The 17,592-nt window shown below is 39.7% G+C and overlaps 1 protein-coding gene across 6 annotated transcripts in view; it reads left to right on the forward strand.

The window, feature by feature from the left end:
- Positions 1 to 17,592, forward strand: part of UMAD1 (UBAP1-MVB12-associated (UMA) domain containing 1) — a 244,309-nt gene that overhangs the window by 5,810 nt on the left and 220,907 nt on the right. Inside the window, exon 2 of one of the 6 annotated variants that reach the window (XM_087424087.1) lies at positions 13,730 to 13,929. The exons of 4 other annotated variants lie outside the window; for them this stretch is intronic. The gene's annotated coding sequence lies outside the window, so the exon portion shown is untranslated. Of the gene's footprint in view, positions 1 to 13,676; positions 13,930 to 17,592 lie in introns of those variants that run through there. One more of the 6 variants, XM_087424022.1, reaches the window with a different exon arrangement.

Genomic DNA, 17,592 nt, shown 5'->3' on the forward strand with positions numbered 1-17,592 from the left:
CTGTCTTTGGTCCATTTACATTGATTGTGGTTACTGATATTTTTGGATTCATTTCTATAGTCATTTTGTGCTTCCTGTGTGTTCTGCTTTTTTTATTTATTTTTTTCTCCTCTCTTGCCTTCTTTTGAATTGACTTTTTGTTATTTTTTTCCTCAATTCCATTTTATTCCTCTGTATTAGTTCAAATGTTATGTATTTTCTTTTTAAAATTTTTGTGGTCACCCTTTAACGTGCATATTAAAGTCTAAAGTTACTTTACTCTGTCAAGACAAGACCCTATAACCTCTATTTACCTTTTCCCAATTTGAGTGCTGTTGTCTAGAGTTTTAGTTCTATCTTGATTTCTTGTAAGACCACAAATTAGGCATTACTGTTGCTGTATGCAGGTAATATTTGCTTGAAATTATTCATGTATGTATCATTTTCTGTACTTAACTATTTATTTTTACATCTTGACCTTTTTTCTGGTATTCCCTTTTTGAGGTACCTTCTTTGGAAGTTGTTTTAGTGAGAATCTTTGGCGGTAAGCTCCATCAGTTTGTGTTTCTCTGAATATTTTATCCTTGTTCTCAAAAGATAGGTTTACTATCTTTCTGTGATACAGAATTCTAAATGGAGAGTTAATTTCTCTCGAAACGGTTTTGATATTATTTTACTCTTGTAATATTTACTTTTCTTTTAAATTGTGATTCTCTTGTAAGCTTTAGTGTCTCTTTATCTGCTTGATCCTCAATTTGTCCTTGGTGTGCTATAGTTGTGCTATGTAATGTATCCTGACGTGGATTTCTTTTATTTGGTTTGCTGATGAATAGGTTGTGTTTTGTGAGTCTGACAGTACTGGGACATTTTCAACTAGTATGCCTTTGAACATTGCCTGCCTCTCTCCTATTCTCTAACTCCTCCTGGAACTTGGGTTTGAAGTAATAAGGACCTTCTCACGTGCTCTTGACCTCTGTTTTATAATTCAATGGTTTTGATTCTTTGTGCTGAATTCTGGATAGTTTTTTCATATCTTCCAGTTTGCTAATTCTTGTGCAGTTGTGACTCCTTTGCTCTATCCAATTTCCGTACTATTTTTTTTTTTTGCTGAGGAGGATTCACCCTGAGCTAACACCCGCTGCCAATACTGCTTCTTTTTTGCTTGAGGAGGATTAGCCCTGAGCTAACAACTGTGCCAATCTTCCTCTATTTTTTTGTATGTGAGACAGCGCCACAGCATGGCTGGTGAGTGGAGTAGGTCTGTACCCAGGATCTTAACCTGTGAACCCCAGGTTGCCAAAGCGGAGCATGTGGAACTTTAACCACTTGGCCATGGGGCTGGACCCTCAATACTATTTTTTATTTGTTTGTTTCTAGAAATTCTATTTGGTTCTTTTTACAAGTCTTAGTAGTTTTTGTTGATATTCTTTTGTCACAGTTTCACGTCTCCTTTTATTTCTTCATGTATTACAGAATATAAAGTAAGTCTGTTTATAGTCTAGTTTTGATACTCACAGTCTTTATGGGTCTGATTCTGTAGTGCTTTTTGATTCTACTGACACTTCCTTGCTGTGGCTTGTTTCTTCATTTGTATAGTAATTTTAGATTATGAATTCATGTTTCTTGGAACTTTTTTGTTGATTTCTTTGAGGGTGTGTTTCTCCAGAGAAGATTTATGTTTCCTTCTTCCCAAGATGTTTGGGCCCTAGACTTTGTCCTTGTTCCCTGTGGGACATGGATCATTAAAACCTAGGCTTTTAGCCATTAGAAATCAGCCGTGGCCACAGGGAAAATGTTTCTCTAGTACTTGCGTCTACCCCTGGGGATCTGTACATTCTTGTCCCTTCTGGCTTGTATAGAATTTTTTTATTCTTATTGGCTTAGCCATACATTAAAAAAAGACATATTTATATAAGACATTACCACAGATGCTCTTTTAGAGAGCCAATATGAGGATTCTGTTAGTTGTTGAGGATAACAAGGGCTTGGTGAAGCTATAGTAGGGTATTGGGGAGTGGCAAGAATTAAAGGTAAAGCTGAGTAGAGACCAGAACATGGAATGTCTTCCTTATGTGCCATGCCAAGGAGTTTCGCTTAATAGTGATGCTGGAGGAGAAGGTTGGATAGGGAGTGAAATCATCAGTTTGACCTTTTAGCTTGAGCATTCTGGGTTTAGTATGAAGAATGGCTTGGAATATCCTAATCAAGGTGCTTTTGGTACAAGTAACATGACCACTTTAAACCAGCTTAAACTTTTTGTTGATTGATTGTGGTAAAATATCTATAACATAAAACTTGCCATTTTAACCATTTTTAAGTGTACATCTCAGTGGCATTAGGTGCATTCACATTGTTGTGCAACCATTACTACTATCCGTCTCCAGAACTTTGTCAGCATCTCATACTGAAATTCTTTACCCAGTAAACAGTCTATGAATTTGACTACTCTACATACTTCATATAAGTAGAATCATATAATATTTGTCCTTTTATGTCTGGCTTATTTCACTTAGCATAATGTCTTCAAGGTTCTTCAATGTTGTAGCATGTATCAGAATTTCATTCTTTTTTAATGCTGAATAATATTCCATTGTATGCATACTGTATATCACATTTTGTTTATCCAATCTTTGATGTACATTTGTGTTGTTACCACCTTCCAGCTTAAACTTTTAAGTCAAAAAGAAACCAATTAGAACCATTTTAGTTAGCTTGACTTTTTTTTTTGTTAGTACTGTTGAATCAGTTTTGACTCCTAGTGACCCTGTGTACAGCAGAGTGGAACCCTGCCCAGTCTTTTTCTGCCATCCTTTCACCTTCTGGAGCTATATCAAACAGTGCTCTGCGGCTGTTCATAGGGTTTTTGTGGCCAAGTTTTTCAGAAGTGGGTGGCCAGGTCCTTCCTCCTAGTCTGTCTTAGTCTGGAAGCTCCACTGAAACCTATTCATCATGGGTGATCCTGCTGATATTTGAAATACTGTTGGCATAGCTTTCAGCATCACAGCAACACGCAGCCTCCACAGTATGACAGCTGACTGATGGGTGGTGTGGTTCCCTGACTTGGAAACGAACCTGGGCCACAATGGTGAGAGTGCCTAATCTTAACCACTAGACCACTAGGGCTAGCCAGCTGGCTAGCTTGACTAGCCTGAGGTTTATTGACCTCACAAGGGATTGAAGCTGTGAATGGGAAAGCTTTCAGAATCCAAGCTGTCTTCTGTCTCTTTTTGAGACCACCTTCTTTTCAGCCAAGCATTTGTCGCTTCATTGTTTACATAGACCTACAAGGTTATCCCAGGCTTTGTGACTAGCTCTTGGGAGAATCTAATTTGCCAGCTCTAGTCACTTGACCATACATCTTCCAGTCAGCTGTAGTGTGGAAGGGGACTTGGGGAGGATTGGGAACAAACATGGCTACTGGGGGTCCACTGTGTTGGCAAGATACCCAAGGGGGTTGCAATAATTCATACTGGAGATGCTGGTGTGCTGAACTCAAGAAGTGGCAGTAGGAATAGAGAGAAGCCACAAGTTTCATGAGGTATCATGAGGTTGCAGAACTTAGAGGTTGGTGGGCAAGGGATGAAAGGAAGACGGTGAAATCAAGGTAACGCTTTGGTTCTGTCTCTAGCAGCTGTTTGGACCATCATACTTTTTTCCGAGATGGAGAATAGAGTAGGAACACACGTGCTGGGAAGATGACTTAGGCTTGGACATTGAGGCAGTGTAGCACTGAGTGAAGAACATAGACTTTGGAGCAGACTGACCTGAGTTAAATCCTGATACTTTCACCTAAGTGACTTTTGCACAAATTATTCAGTCTTTCAGAGCTGCAATTTCTGTATTAACATGGGAGATAATAAAGCTTCACAGGGTTGTTATAAGCATTAAATAGGATTGGGTATGTAAAGCACTGAGCACAGTGCCTTGATACACTAAGTACTTATATAATAAATTGCAAACTTATAACTGTTATTAGCACGACCAGATTGTCCCTAAGGATCCATTGGACATCTTAGTGATGATAAATTGAGGTAGTGGAGGGGGAAGAAAACCCCAGGGTGTTTCCCCAGAAAGAAGGAAGTGCGTGGGCTTGTCTGAGAGCAGAGATCCTGAATTCATTTGGGTGATGATATGTTTTGCCCAGCTCTGCTCAGCAGCCTGGATGTAAGAAATCGTGTCCTCTTACAACCATTTGAGGGTTACCGAGACATTTTCTATACTTTTCAACAGTTTCTTATGGGAAATTATCATCAGAGAGATATTCTTCCTCTTAGTCTTTGGGTCCATATTTTTCCTGCCTTATGTTGCTCTCATTGTGGTGATCTCTTATTGAAGGAGAGACTGGGTGGGTGAGATTACCTTCATCTCCCTCACTGAACTTGCTCTCGCAGGCAGCTTCTTGTTTCCATCTCTAGTCCTGGAAGACAGACGGATGCACACGTTCCTTGGCTTGTTCACTTCCCAGTGGCTGACAGCCACTCATCATGTGTGGGTCTGCCCAGCTGAGATTGAGTCTTATGTGGCTCGGACTGTTGAGGTCTCTGTTTGAATTAGAGAATTAGGAGTAAGTAGTTTGTAGTTCTTTAAACATGAAAGTAGACTTCCTTCCTGTGCTCTGATCACGGAGCTTTTTCTGTCTGGGACCCTGTGTTACAAAATCTTCCTTGGGCGGTTACAAACCATTGCCCTCCTTCCTTTCTCCTGTGGCTTGCTCAGGCCGAAAGCTATAGTCTCTGAATGGAGGTGGAAGATCTCGTGGGGGAGGGGAAAGGATAGGGGAGGGAATCTCGTTCTGCCAGACTTTAGAGTTTCCATGCAGTAGGATGTCTAGCAGCCTATTTTTTCTGGTAGGTACAGCTCCTGTATTTTATTTTGTGTGTGTATGTATGTATGTATGTATGTATTTTTGTGAGAAGATCAGCCCTGTGCTAACAACTGCCAATCCTCCTCTTTTTTTGCTGAGGAAGACTGGCCCTGGGCTAACATCCGTGCGCATCTTCCTCCACTTTATATGGGACGCTGCCACAGCATGGCTTGCCAAGCAGTGTGTCGGTGTGTGCCTGGGATCCGAACCGGCGAACCCCGGGCTGCTGCAGCGGAGCACACACACAAAACTGCTTGCGCCACTGGGCCGGCCCCCAGCTCCTGTATTTTAGACTTAAGTTCAGGCAATGGGAATGGATGAAATGCTTTCTCCATCTTTATGGTTCACTCTTCTGTTTTAGTTAGCTTGTTTATTCGCTTATTCATCCATTCATTCCTTGGGCAGGATTTCAGAAGATGTAGCATGTGGCAGCAAGTACGGTAATGAACTCGTGGTCGTTTGTACTTCTTGGTCAATTTCCACTGATCGTGCTGTTCATGGAAATTTGACTCAGACTTTGGCATATGGTTGACAGAAATATTGCTGGTTTTTGTCTTGTGTTTCTGTGCATTTTGATGAAAAATTGAGAGGAGATAAAACAGCCAGCTTTCTTGTTTATTCAGGAGTCTGAAGCGAGTCTCAGATAGCAATACTTCTTGACTAGACTGTTAGCAACAACTGTTAGCCACTTGGATGACTGGTGCTGGTTTTACACAGGACTCAGCACCGTGCTTTCTGCCCACTGGCGCTGTGAGGGGTGGTGGAAGCAGACCAAGAGGCCGCAAGTGAATTGGGTGGTTCTTGAACTCGGAGAATGTGTCTTGTCTGGTTTTGTTCTCTAGGGCCTAGCACCATGCTTGGCCGGTATTTGGCCTTCAAAACCTGCTGGTTGAATGAATTAAAGAGTGAACAAATGAACAAATGACTGATTTTTAGAAGTTTGTTTTTATTTGGGGAGGAAGTCCAGACTTGATGATGCAGTTAGGTTGTATTGGAAGTCAAATGATGCAGATTTTTAGTGGACAATTTTGGGAATGAATCCTTTTGGAAGTTGAATGTGATGGTTCCTGTTGTGTGTTAAATGTATTTAAGTGAACAAATAGAGCAGTTTAAAGACCAACACTGAATAATGGTTTATTTTTTTCTTTGTTCATTCTAGGTTTCCCTGTGCTATAGAGAGTGGTAAAGAGGTGTGCCCTCACAGCGGACGACTTCATTCTCCCCTAGGACATTATTTAAATGTGTTTACTCACCTCAGATACTGTTTTATGTGAAGAGACGCTTTTTGTTAGAGTAGTCTGGAGTCTTTTTCAGGATGTTTTTTCATTTCAGAGTTGCAACACTGAATGCAGAGGGTAGAAATTAGTGTTGTATTGGTAGGCATCAGTGTTATTTAAGCCAAAACCAAAATGTTTTTCTTTGTGCAGTTATGTAAAATTATGTTTGTAACTTTTCTAAAACGTAAAAATATATCATTGTGTCATTAATTTAGAAGAGTCAGGAGAACACTAAAGCCTCTAGATTACCTTCTTGGTCAGTGAATGAGACCCAGATGATATAAATTATAAGTGCAGTTTGTTTATAAGCTCTCAGAAAGCAACAACATTATCTTCTAAATTTCTGTATCTCCCCACTATTTAGCATCCTTCTTTAGAAAAAAAAAAAAGACTATGGTTTTCATATGTACTGCATTAAAAAGAGGGAAGGTTTTTTGTTTGTTTGTTTTTCTTGTTTTTTTTTTAATAAAACCTCTTGAACTTAAGATGTCTTCTGACTGGAGTACGTCACATGCTAGATGGTCATACCCATCCACAGAGGAGTAGGTTACAACAAAGAGTTATCTGGCCCCCAATGCTTAGAGAGAAGAGATTGAGAAACCCTGGTCCAACGTAATGGGAGATTTTCTCCCCTAAATTAGTAGAATCAGGGGAGACTTTATTATGCTGTTCTGTTTTTCATTTTATGAATAAGAGATAGAGGACTAGAGGCAAAAAGCAGTCAGTCACTGCCAGGCTTCCATTCTTTTTTTTTTTTTTTTTTTGTGAGGAAGATCAGCCCTGAGCTAACATCCGTGCCAATCCTCCTGTTTTTGCTGAGGAAGACCGGCTCTGAGCTAACATCTATTGCCAATCCTCCTCCGTTTTTTTTTTCCCCCAAAGCCCCAGTAGATAGTTGTATGTCATAGTTGCACATCCTTCTAGTTGCTGTAGGTGGGACGCGGCCTCAGCATGGCTGGAGAAGCGGTGCGTCCATGCGCGCCCGGGATCCGAACCCAGGTTGCCAGTAGCACAGCACGCACACTTAACCGCTAAGCCATGGGGCCAGTCCCAGGCTTCCATTCTTTACTCTGAAAATAATAAGGTAATTAAAAGGAAAGCAGACAAAAATCCCCAAATCCAACAACAACAACAAAACTACACGAGGCTTCCCTGATGATTCTAATAGAGACTTTGGAGTCATATTTATTTACAGAGTAATGGAGGAGAGTAAAATTGTATGAGGTCTGTTTTACTTTAGTGAGACTGCCTGTGTTCATGAGGGAAAGAGGATCTGAGAAGAAGGGAGGTTCTGTTCTACAATTTTCTTGGGCCAACTTGTGACTTTTCAAGATGACTTCATCATGTACTTGAAAAGCAGTTCTGCTAGAGAAAATTCCAGGAAATTAGTAATTCCAGATTATGTAAAACTTCCATGATAGTAGGATTTTATTATTATAGTGACAGCTAATAATAGCAAACAGTTCCTGATAGTAGGTATCTTGCATGCTAATGATGAGTAACTGGAAGTTGAGCTTATCAGATGAAGCTCTGTGCTGCTCTCCATGGCAAATAAAGCACCCCCCTGCACCCTCCCCCCACCCCGTACTCTTTTAATCTAGGATTTCCTGTACTGTGTTTAAGAATTTAGTGTTTGAATCCTACATGTCCCATTTCTGAAAAGCTTTTCCTGCCTTTAATTTAGTATAAAGTAAAATAGGAAAAGGATTTAAACTATAAGGATCAAGAAAAAACCACCAAATCAAGAAAAAAAATCTCAGCTTGGCCTCTGTTGAAATCTACACTGTGAAGTTCTCCGGAGTTCTTTTGCAGTCTTCTAGAATCCTCCCTTGCCTGATGCTTTATGATCATCAATTTGTAGCGCGAGATCTTTTGACTTTCTGAGTATTTTAGATGTTCTGTTTTGGGTAAAAATAATGTGTTTAATTTCTCAGTTTTCTAAGAGCAAGTATATGGTCATATTAGTGAAGTGAGTTTTACTAAATCATATAACTTCAATTTTTTATTTTATTTTTTTGTGAGGAGATCAGCCCTGTGCTAACATCTGCCAATCCTCCTCTTTTTTTGCTGAGGAAGACTGGCCCTGGCCTAACATCCGTGCCCATCCTCCTCCACTTTACATGGGACCTGCCACAGCATGGCTTGCCAAGTGGTGCATTGGTGTGTGCCCGGGATCCGAACCGGCGAACCCCGGTCCGCCGCAGCAGAGCACGAGCACTCAACTGCTTGCGCCACTGGGCCAGCCCCCTTATAACTTCAGTTTTTAATGGCTGTTATATATATGCATGATGTCACTTTGCAGCTAGGTGACAAGTGAAAGTGCTAGGAGTGTTAAATTAGAGGACAGACTCTCTTAAACATGAAGTTGCTACCGCCAGTTTGTATTCCTCTGGGTGTGTTGTAAAAGCTGTACTCCTGTGTTCTGAGGACATCTCTCAGCTACTCCAGACCAGTGGAAATGGAGTGGAAATATGAGTTCAAGGAGAAAAAGAGAACAATGTAAAATTTCCTACTGTTAGGAAAGAACTTGTGTATGTATTTTTTAAATGGTTGATGATAGATATTAAAATCTTACGGTGTTTAGATTCCATTGGGAAAATATAAAAGAATGATATAATGGTTTTATTTCAGTATATAAATATAATATGCTAGAAACTACATCCTTTATAATTTTCACTGAAAAGTTTTATATGTCAACTTAAAAAATGCAAGGGGGTGCATAATTTTTCAAAATTCTTTTAAGGAGTCTGTGAGCACGAAAGTATGATCAGGGGCTTTGAACTTTTTTGCCTTCAACTCAAACTAAAAAATACATTTCATATCATGATCTAGCACATAAACCCAAAGATAAAAGTTCGTGAAACGTTACTTAGTATATATGATGCTCTCTGATAATCTTTTTGCTTCCTTTTCCCTTTCTTCAGGGGAAGAGGTCTGAGCATAAATTATAGAGGTGGAGATAAAATTTATGTTAATGCTTTAATTTAATTAATTGGCTTTCCAACTGTTCTGTGGCGTGAAATTGGTTTAAATATCTTTCCTTGTTCCTCCCTTGCTTATCCACTCAGATATCTGTACCTTTCCCCCATTACAGCAATATCACAAACCTTCAAAAATAGAAATCCTAGGTGGGGTGGGAAAACAGGGAGAATCTTTGGGTAATCCTAATTGGTAGTCTGAAGTTAATGGATAAATTTTAAAAGAGGATAAAGTCGTATCTCTGACACAAGTATAAAATCTGTCAAAGACTTTACTGAACTCATTAATTACAGAGGGAACTTGTAAGATATTACAACTGGTTCACAAGAGAACTCAAAGTATCACCACACATTTAAAGTCACATAAGGGAATGTTGAATTTATAGATGATGCAAAACTGGTCACTATCCCAGGGCAGTAATTAATGCATGCTACCAGATACATTTCTGTGGACAGGAATTATTTGCAGGACTCTCAGTTTTCTACAAGTTATCTCCTACAGGGTTATAACATAACCTAGTCAAAGACAGACAAAGGTGGAGATGACCCGGGTGGATGAGCTAGCTAGAATATCCACTAGATTCCAAAGTCTTGCACAATTTTTTCTTATACTGATTAGATTTAGGCTATTAAACACATTCCTATCCTAGGTCTAAAATTTTGTCACCTGAAGGTCAAATCTCATTTGTAGAGGCTTTATTCAGTTGGCAGAGTATTTTTAAAAATTTTGAATTTGTTGCTATCATCTAAAAACTAAATTTTTATATAATAGCTGGATTTCCAGATTGTCTTGAAAAATCAGACTTGGTGATACTGGGCCCACATTGCTTCATGGAACAGTGGTTGGAGCTGCCAAAGGCAACTTCTATATATATATTTTTTTAATTTTTAAAACTCTTTATTTTTTATTATAAAATGATATATAATATTTGACTTAGAAAAAAAATCAGATACTACAAAAAAAAAACATAAAGTGAATATAAACTGATCATACATCCTGGTAGCAACAACTATTAGGTTTGGTGTATATTTTTTCACATTTTTGTCTGAGAATATACAAACTTATCCCCCTCTCACACACACAAAATAGAAATTACTTTTATAATTAGAAAGCTGGCTAGTTTCATTTTGAAAAAGCAAATAAATTAGAAAAATTACTAGAAAGGACAAAATAGTATAAAACAAATACAGTAAAAAGACATATTGTAAAGAATATATAAAATATATTAAAACAAAGAATTATAAGTAAATCATATTAGCTAAAATAATACATTAAAAAATAGTATGGGGAAAAATAAATTACTTCAGCTAAAGGTTATCTTTCCAAGTGGCCTGGGTGACAGTGAGAGCAGCAGTTCTGAGTCCGGAGTTCCATAGTCCCCCTCGCAGGCGTTAAAGGGGAGGGACCTTCAGACCAAGGCAACTTTAGACCTTCCAGCTACATTCCACGGGGGTTCTTAGATGCCCTGGGATCATATTCAGCAGGGAGAGATGCCCTAACCATAGCTTCAGCCTGGTCCTGTTTTTGTGTGTGTGGTGGAGGTGTTTTTCACCTGGGCCATAACAGCAGGTGCAAATCTGATTCCAGGTGCTTTCCCAGCTCAGAACCTTCTAAAGCTCTTGCACTAGTTCCTGAATCAAGACCTCACAAGCCTTGTTTTGGTGAACGGCTCCTCCTCGAGGCTCCCTGGGCATCTCCCTCTCTCCTTCCCTAGAGGTGCCTTCTTGAGACTAGGCTTGTGCTCTCCTTCACTCCTGTCTCATGCTAGGCTGGTTCCACTCAGTTATCTGCCTGGCATTTGAATTTAGGCCCCCCGGATTATACTGAAGAGGTCGGTTGTTTCTGCAGTTTTGAAATGTAAAGTGATATAGTTGTGTTAACATTTTAGTCCTAGTACGATAACCACATATAATTTTTTTGAAAATTTTGAAGAAATGGGAGTATACACATCATTTTGCTGTTAATTAAGGGGATGTATTTTCATAGTATAATTTGAGATCTTAGAGATCATGATCTCAATCCCTGAACCTTTATATTTTCTCTTTGAAATACCTCCGATGTTCGTGATTTCAGCTACCACTTATATGCTAACAACTCCCAAATTCCAACTTACTCCTTTCACTGGAGCACTAGGTCTTATTTTTCCAACTGCATTTTTCGTATTTCTGTCTGGACTAGTCACTATTTCCATACATCTTACTTATCTGAAATGGAATTCTTTATTTTTTTCTTCTCTTTATTTTTTCTTCCCTTTCCTAGTTTCCTTTTCTTACTCAGCATATCACTTTCTTCAGTCCTTCAGGCTTGAAACGTCAATCAACCTGGATTAAGCCTTTCTATGAATATTTTGTATAGTTGAGAGTCACTAGGGCCTATCCCATATTTCTGTATATCCATTCTTTTTTGTTCAAACTTCTCTCACCTTGATCTAATCCCTTTTTGTTACAACTTTCTAACTTCTTGACTCCATGCTGTCAATCAACTTCTCCAGCATATTATTTTAAATTCAATCTTTCTGTAACACTACTTTGCTCAAGATCTTAGACTACACAATAATATTAAACAAATCTTGGTATGCCACTTTGGATATTCTGTCCTTTTCCTGACTTTTCAGCCCTTGTGATAATTTGTCTCTACCTTTCTTATGCTGTCTTAGTTTCTGTTGCTTATCTACATGTCTCTAGTGAGATTAATCCTTTGCTGTCCTCTAAACATGCTGTGCTCTTTGTTCATAGTGATCCTTCCTACAGGAACGGCCTTCCTTCTCTTGTTTATATGCGTACCCTAACCACCAGATGAAATTGAACTCAAGGCCACCTATTTGTGAAATCCACCAGGGCTCTTCTAATTCTCATCGGTCCTTCTGAAATGTTTTATACTGTTCAATGCTATTTTTGGTGATGTAATCTTGTCTCTCAAGATTAAAACTACAAACAGCATGGACCATCGTCTTTTTTGGTATCTCAGAAGAAATTAGTAAACTTGTTATCTAAATTTGTATTATTTTTGCATAACTGTGCAATTCACAACCCACCATACAGAAGAAAAGAAGGAAGATTAAACATTGTTCAGCATTTCAGTTTTTCAGCAGTATGAAATTTACATGTTTATTGGTTTTGGCACAAATGTCAAGTAAAAAATGTGTGTGTGTGTATTATTCTTATAGTTAAGAGGCTGCTGTGTATCAATCACATAGAATTTCAGTCTATTTGATATATTTACATTATGTAGTAGTCTGTTGAAATTGAAAGAAGATAATCAAATTGAGAAAACCAGGTTGCCTTAATCCTTTTGTTATGGGTCATATTACTTAAAAGGTAAGCCTTAGAGTAATAGGAAAAAATAAATACATTACTTGCCCTACCCTTCTCTTCAGAGCAATGGGACCTGCCCTGCCTTGCAGTCAGGCTAGTCCTTTATCTATGCGGTCTGTGTATACCGTGCAAAGTCAAGTCACTGGCCTTTTATTTTTCAGTTTTATGTGAATGCATAGAGAAAATAAGCATTTTTTTATACAAAGACTGTCTCTGTAACATACACAAAGTGGTTTAAGAGATTTGAGAGAATTTTCTGAATAATTGTGAACTATAACACTTCTATTACATCTAAAATATCATGCTAATGAATTTTTAAAATAGCTGTATTGAGGTATTATTAACATACAATAAATTGCACATGTTGGAAGTGTACAATTTGATGAGTTTTGACATGTTTATACCCCTGAAACCATTACCACAATCAAGATAATGAACATATCCATCACCCCCCAAAGTTTCCTTGTGCTCCTTTGTAATTCCTCTCTCCACGCCTCCCTCCCTGCACCTGCCCATCCCCAGGCAACCACTGGTCTGCTTTCTGTCACTGTACATTAGTTTGCATTTTCTAGAAGTTCATATAAATGGAATCATACAGTATGAACTGTTTTTTGTCTGGCTTCTTTCACTCAGCTTAATTTTTTTGAGATTCATGCATGTTGTAGCATATTTTAGGACTTCATTCCTTTCTATTGCTGAGTAATGTTATGTATATGCCACAATTTGTTTATCCATTTATCTATTGTTAGACATTTGGGTTTCCAATTTTTGGTTATCACCAAAAAAGCTGTATGACATTTGTGTACAAGTACGGACATATGCTTTCATTTTTCTTAGGTAAATACCTAGAAGGAGGTCTGGGTCGTATGGTAGGTGTTTATGTTTTAAAGAAACTGCCAGACTGGTATCCAGAGTGCTTGTACTATATTACACACAAGAGTTCCGGGTGCTCCGCATCTTGGCCAGCACTCGGCCAAAATTTTTTTTTTTTTTTTTTTTTAAAGATTTTATTTATTTTATTTTTTCCCCCCAAAGCCCCAGTAGATAGTTGTATGTCATAGCTGCACATCCTTCTAGTTGCTGTATGTGGGACTCGGCCTCAGGATGGACGGAGAAGTGGTGCCTCGATGCGGACCCGGGATCCGAACCCGGGCCACCAGCATTGCAGTGCGCGCACTTAACCACCAAGCCACAGGGCCGGCCCTCGGCCAAAATTTTAAATTGTGTGTGTGTGTGTGTGTGTGTGTGTGTGAGAGGAAGATCAGCCCTGAGCTATATCATCTGATGCCAATCCTCCTCTTTTTTTTCTGAGGAAGACTGGCCCTGAGCTAACATCCGTGCCCATCTTCCTCCACTTTATATGGGACGCCGCCACAGCATGGCCTGACAAGCAGGGCGTCGGTGCGCGCCCGGGATCCGAACCTGTGAACCCTGGGCCGCCGCAGCGGAGCGTGCGCACTTAACTGCTTGCGCCACCGGGCCGGCCCCACAAGCCTTTTAAATTTTAAATATTTTAGTAAGTATGTAGTGGTATCTCGTTGAGATTTTAATTTGCATTTGCTTGTTGATTAATGATGTTGAACATCTTTTCGTGTGACTATTTACCATCCACATATCTTCTTTGGTGAAGTGTCCATATCTTTTATCCAGTTTTTATTGAGTTGTTTTCTCATTATTGAGTTTTAAGAGTTCTTTATATTTTCTAGATACGCGTCCTTTATCAGATAAGTGGTGTGCAAGTATCTTCTCTCAGCCTGTGGCTTGGGCAGGTGAATTCTTCATCCCCCATCTATATCAAGGCAGCTCCAGGATTTCCATGTCTGGAAATTAGGAGGCATTGTGGGTTGGGTCCCAGCTCAGCCGGGCAAGTGTTGCTGCCAGCTAATAATGGGTTTTTAAGAGTAAATTTTGGTATTTTTCTTGTTTATAAATGTAAAATTTGCTCATTGTAGACAATTTTTAAAATACCAAAAATTGTAAATAAGGAAAGAGACTGGACTATGCTCAAGAACTCCAAGCAGAAGCAGCCCAGCTGTCAAGGCTGTGTACATCAGAAGCGCGAGTGCCTGGGCTGCCTGTGCGCTAGGCTTGGGGCAGCAGGACTCTTCCAGGGGCTCTTAAATCACTCTGAGTTTTGCTAAGGGTTGGCTCAGCAATATGGTAGGCTGAGGTTGCACTTTGTTCCCCCTAAATGTAAGTTGAGAGCTGCATTTGCAGTGCGCGGTCAGTATCTGGGCTAAGCACTTAATAAATGTTTATAAATCTAAAGTAAGTGAAGGTCTTGAACATAGATGTTGTAGAATTAGTAAATGTCTTCAGAACATAGAGCTGAGCAAGTCTTAGAAAAGTAGGGCTTGATAAAGACAGAAGTGGAATTAATCAAATGTATTTGACTAATTAGGAAATATTATATTAAAGTCCAACACAAATGTCATAAGTGTTAAGGGCTCCTTGTCTCTGGTGCTTTGTTGATGAAAAGCATTCAGTTGGGTGCCAAAAGGACTTGGTTTAAAGTTCTAGGTCTGCTATTTACTGGCCACATAAACTTGGACCAATACTTAACCTACTTTACCTCAGTTCTTTCACTTACACGTTGTGAATAATTACGTGTACCTGGCGGGGTGACTGTAAGGTTATAGCAGACAGAGTGTATAAGGCATTTTGGTATAGTGCCTGACACATTGCAGGAGCTCAGCAAATGTTAGTGGGGTTTCGTTACTCCCCTTCTCCTTCTCAGATTCTAGTCTTAGGCAGGGTAACTAAATCTGGCTACTGGAGTGGTGACCTAACCATGCAGCTTTCCCACTGTGGGAGTCGCTCATAGAAGGGAGATCTTAGAGTGGTATTCGCCAGCCCCACCAGGATAAATTTTTACACCACTCTCTATGTTTTCAGAGATATAAAAAAAATATCATAGGATAAAGATAATTTGGTTATAAATTTTAGGGTCTCAGGACATAGTCTTATCGTGCATGGAGTGATTACTCCAAAAGTATACGGTTAGACTGACTTTAGGTACCTAGTGGAATGAATTATTAACGTCAGCAGTTAGCATTAGTCATACAAGGGAATACCAAGACTTGTGTTGTAAAATTGGAGCCTTGTTCCCCCGGAAAAACATCTTAAGGAAGGAGTTAAGGTGGAGTGATAGATGTGAGGGTGACTGGTACTTTTGTAACAATTTTAGAGCTGTTTTGGATGGATATTTGTAGTAAACTATTTTTGTCATTCGGAATTCTTTTATACCATCTTTGCTCCCTTTCTCTTATTCCTGACCTGTTTCTTCCTTGCCTGAAAGTTTCTTGACTCTTCAAACCTAGGTTATCCCTCCTTCTCTAATATGTTTGGAATTTTTTAATGTCCTAAAGTGACAGACTATAATGTTACGCATTGCCAGTAAGTCGTACTATCAACAAACTGATACAGCCTGTATATAGTTTAAATTCGATGATTTAGGTCATGAAAAACCTAAATGCTTCGCTTAATTACTTAAGTTAGAAATTCTGTAACAAAATACTTGAATTAAAAAGAGATTGTCTTGGGCCGGCCCGGTGGCTTAGCGGTTAAGTGCGCGCGCTCCGCTGCTGGCGGCCCGGGTTCGGATCCCGGGCGCGCACCTACGCACCACTTCTCTGGCCATGCTGAGGCCGCGTTCCACATACAGCAACTAGAAGGATGTGCAGCTATGACATACAACTATCTACTGGGGCTTTGGGGGGAAAATAAATAAATAAATAAATAAATCTTAAAAAAAAAAAAGAGATTGTCTTGCTACACTTGAGTTTGGTCTAGCTCTTGTAACAACATATCTAAACTTCGGGGGCTTGAGAATGACTTATCAGAACCACTTTTGTGACTTCCATGTTTGTTCCATTTCTGTTTTGTGGCCAGACATGCAAAGGTATTGGAAATTTGAGTCCTGCTATTAAAAGCTTTTCTTTATATGTTAAAACAGGATCCCCTTCTTAAAGGGTCCACAAAGCTCCTGGTTACAGCACTCTAATGGCATGTGAGACAGTGAAGTAAGCAAGTCACATGGCCACAGCTACTTCCGAGGAGGATAGAAAACTGCATCCTGTTATGTCTCCGTAAAGCAGAGAGCCAGTGAACAGCCCTAATGATTCTGTGGTTCTTGTTTGTGGTCATCATGTACTCAGCCCTCTCTCCCTGCTGTAGGCAAAATAACTCAACCTTCCCCAAGGGTAACAACCTGAATTGCCCCATTCAGTCATAGCATCACGCTCACCGTTCAGTATCTCTAGGTGACATACAATAGTCTCTTCATCAGGTCCAGATATGGCCCCTCTTGGTCTGGAGTCTTCCTGAACTAAAAAGACCGGTAATCTGCCCTGTCCCCTCATACCCTAGTGGAACTGGGAAACATAACTGCCAAAACTGCTCCCATTTGGAAAAGAGAGGAATGGGAGGAGATATACAGCAGTCACAGGGTTGTAGCAATTCCACTAAGCAGGCACTTTGGGTGACCCCCACTTTGAGTTGGAGAATGTTCCTTAATTATGCTCAGATTCTGCTTCCTGGGAGAGGCCCCCTAGTCCTTTCTTCTCCATGCCCATTGGCTCCACCCTCAGAGTTTCTTCCTTTTCCAGTAACTTCCTTGTCTACCACTGAAGTGGGCACTGGAGAATAGGCCATCCTTGGGGGCTGAGCAGTTTTCTCTGGCAGCTTCCTGTCTGCAGGGTTGTTTTAAAAATCCAATAGTCATAGTCCTCTTTTAATCCAGACAGGTAGTTATTTTGGCAGTACAACTCTCAAAAAGTTTGTTGACTTCTTACCTGATTCCAGTTAGCTTCATGTATCAATAGCCAGACTCACAATTTTTGCTAGATATAACTCTTAGATTTGCTCTATTTCCCATCTTTTTCACCCCATGTGTGCCCCCTCCCTCTTTATGTATTTGAGGGTATCTTTTCTCTACCAGGCTTCAGTTGGAGACCTACACTCTTCATCTCCTTTTCCTGAACCATTTTATCCTAAGTGAAAGAATTTACTGAGTGCCACATTAATCCTCGCTGAGGTTTTAATATCAGGTGCGATGGCTATACCCTTGATTTGATCCTTACCTGAGGTTGAGTTTTACTCAGCTGTTGTTCCATCAGAGGCCTTTTCTGTTTTATTTTTAACTGTCTGAGGTTGAGAAGTAGTTGCCTCTTCCAATCTT

The sequence above is a fragment of the Ceratotherium simum genome, chromosome 1 (genome assembly GCF_057802395.1).
Source record: "Ceratotherium simum simum isolate JZ-2026a chromosome 1, ASM5780239v1, whole genome shotgun sequence".
Lineage (NCBI taxonomy): Eukaryota > Metazoa > Chordata > Mammalia > Perissodactyla > Rhinocerotidae > Ceratotherium > Ceratotherium simum.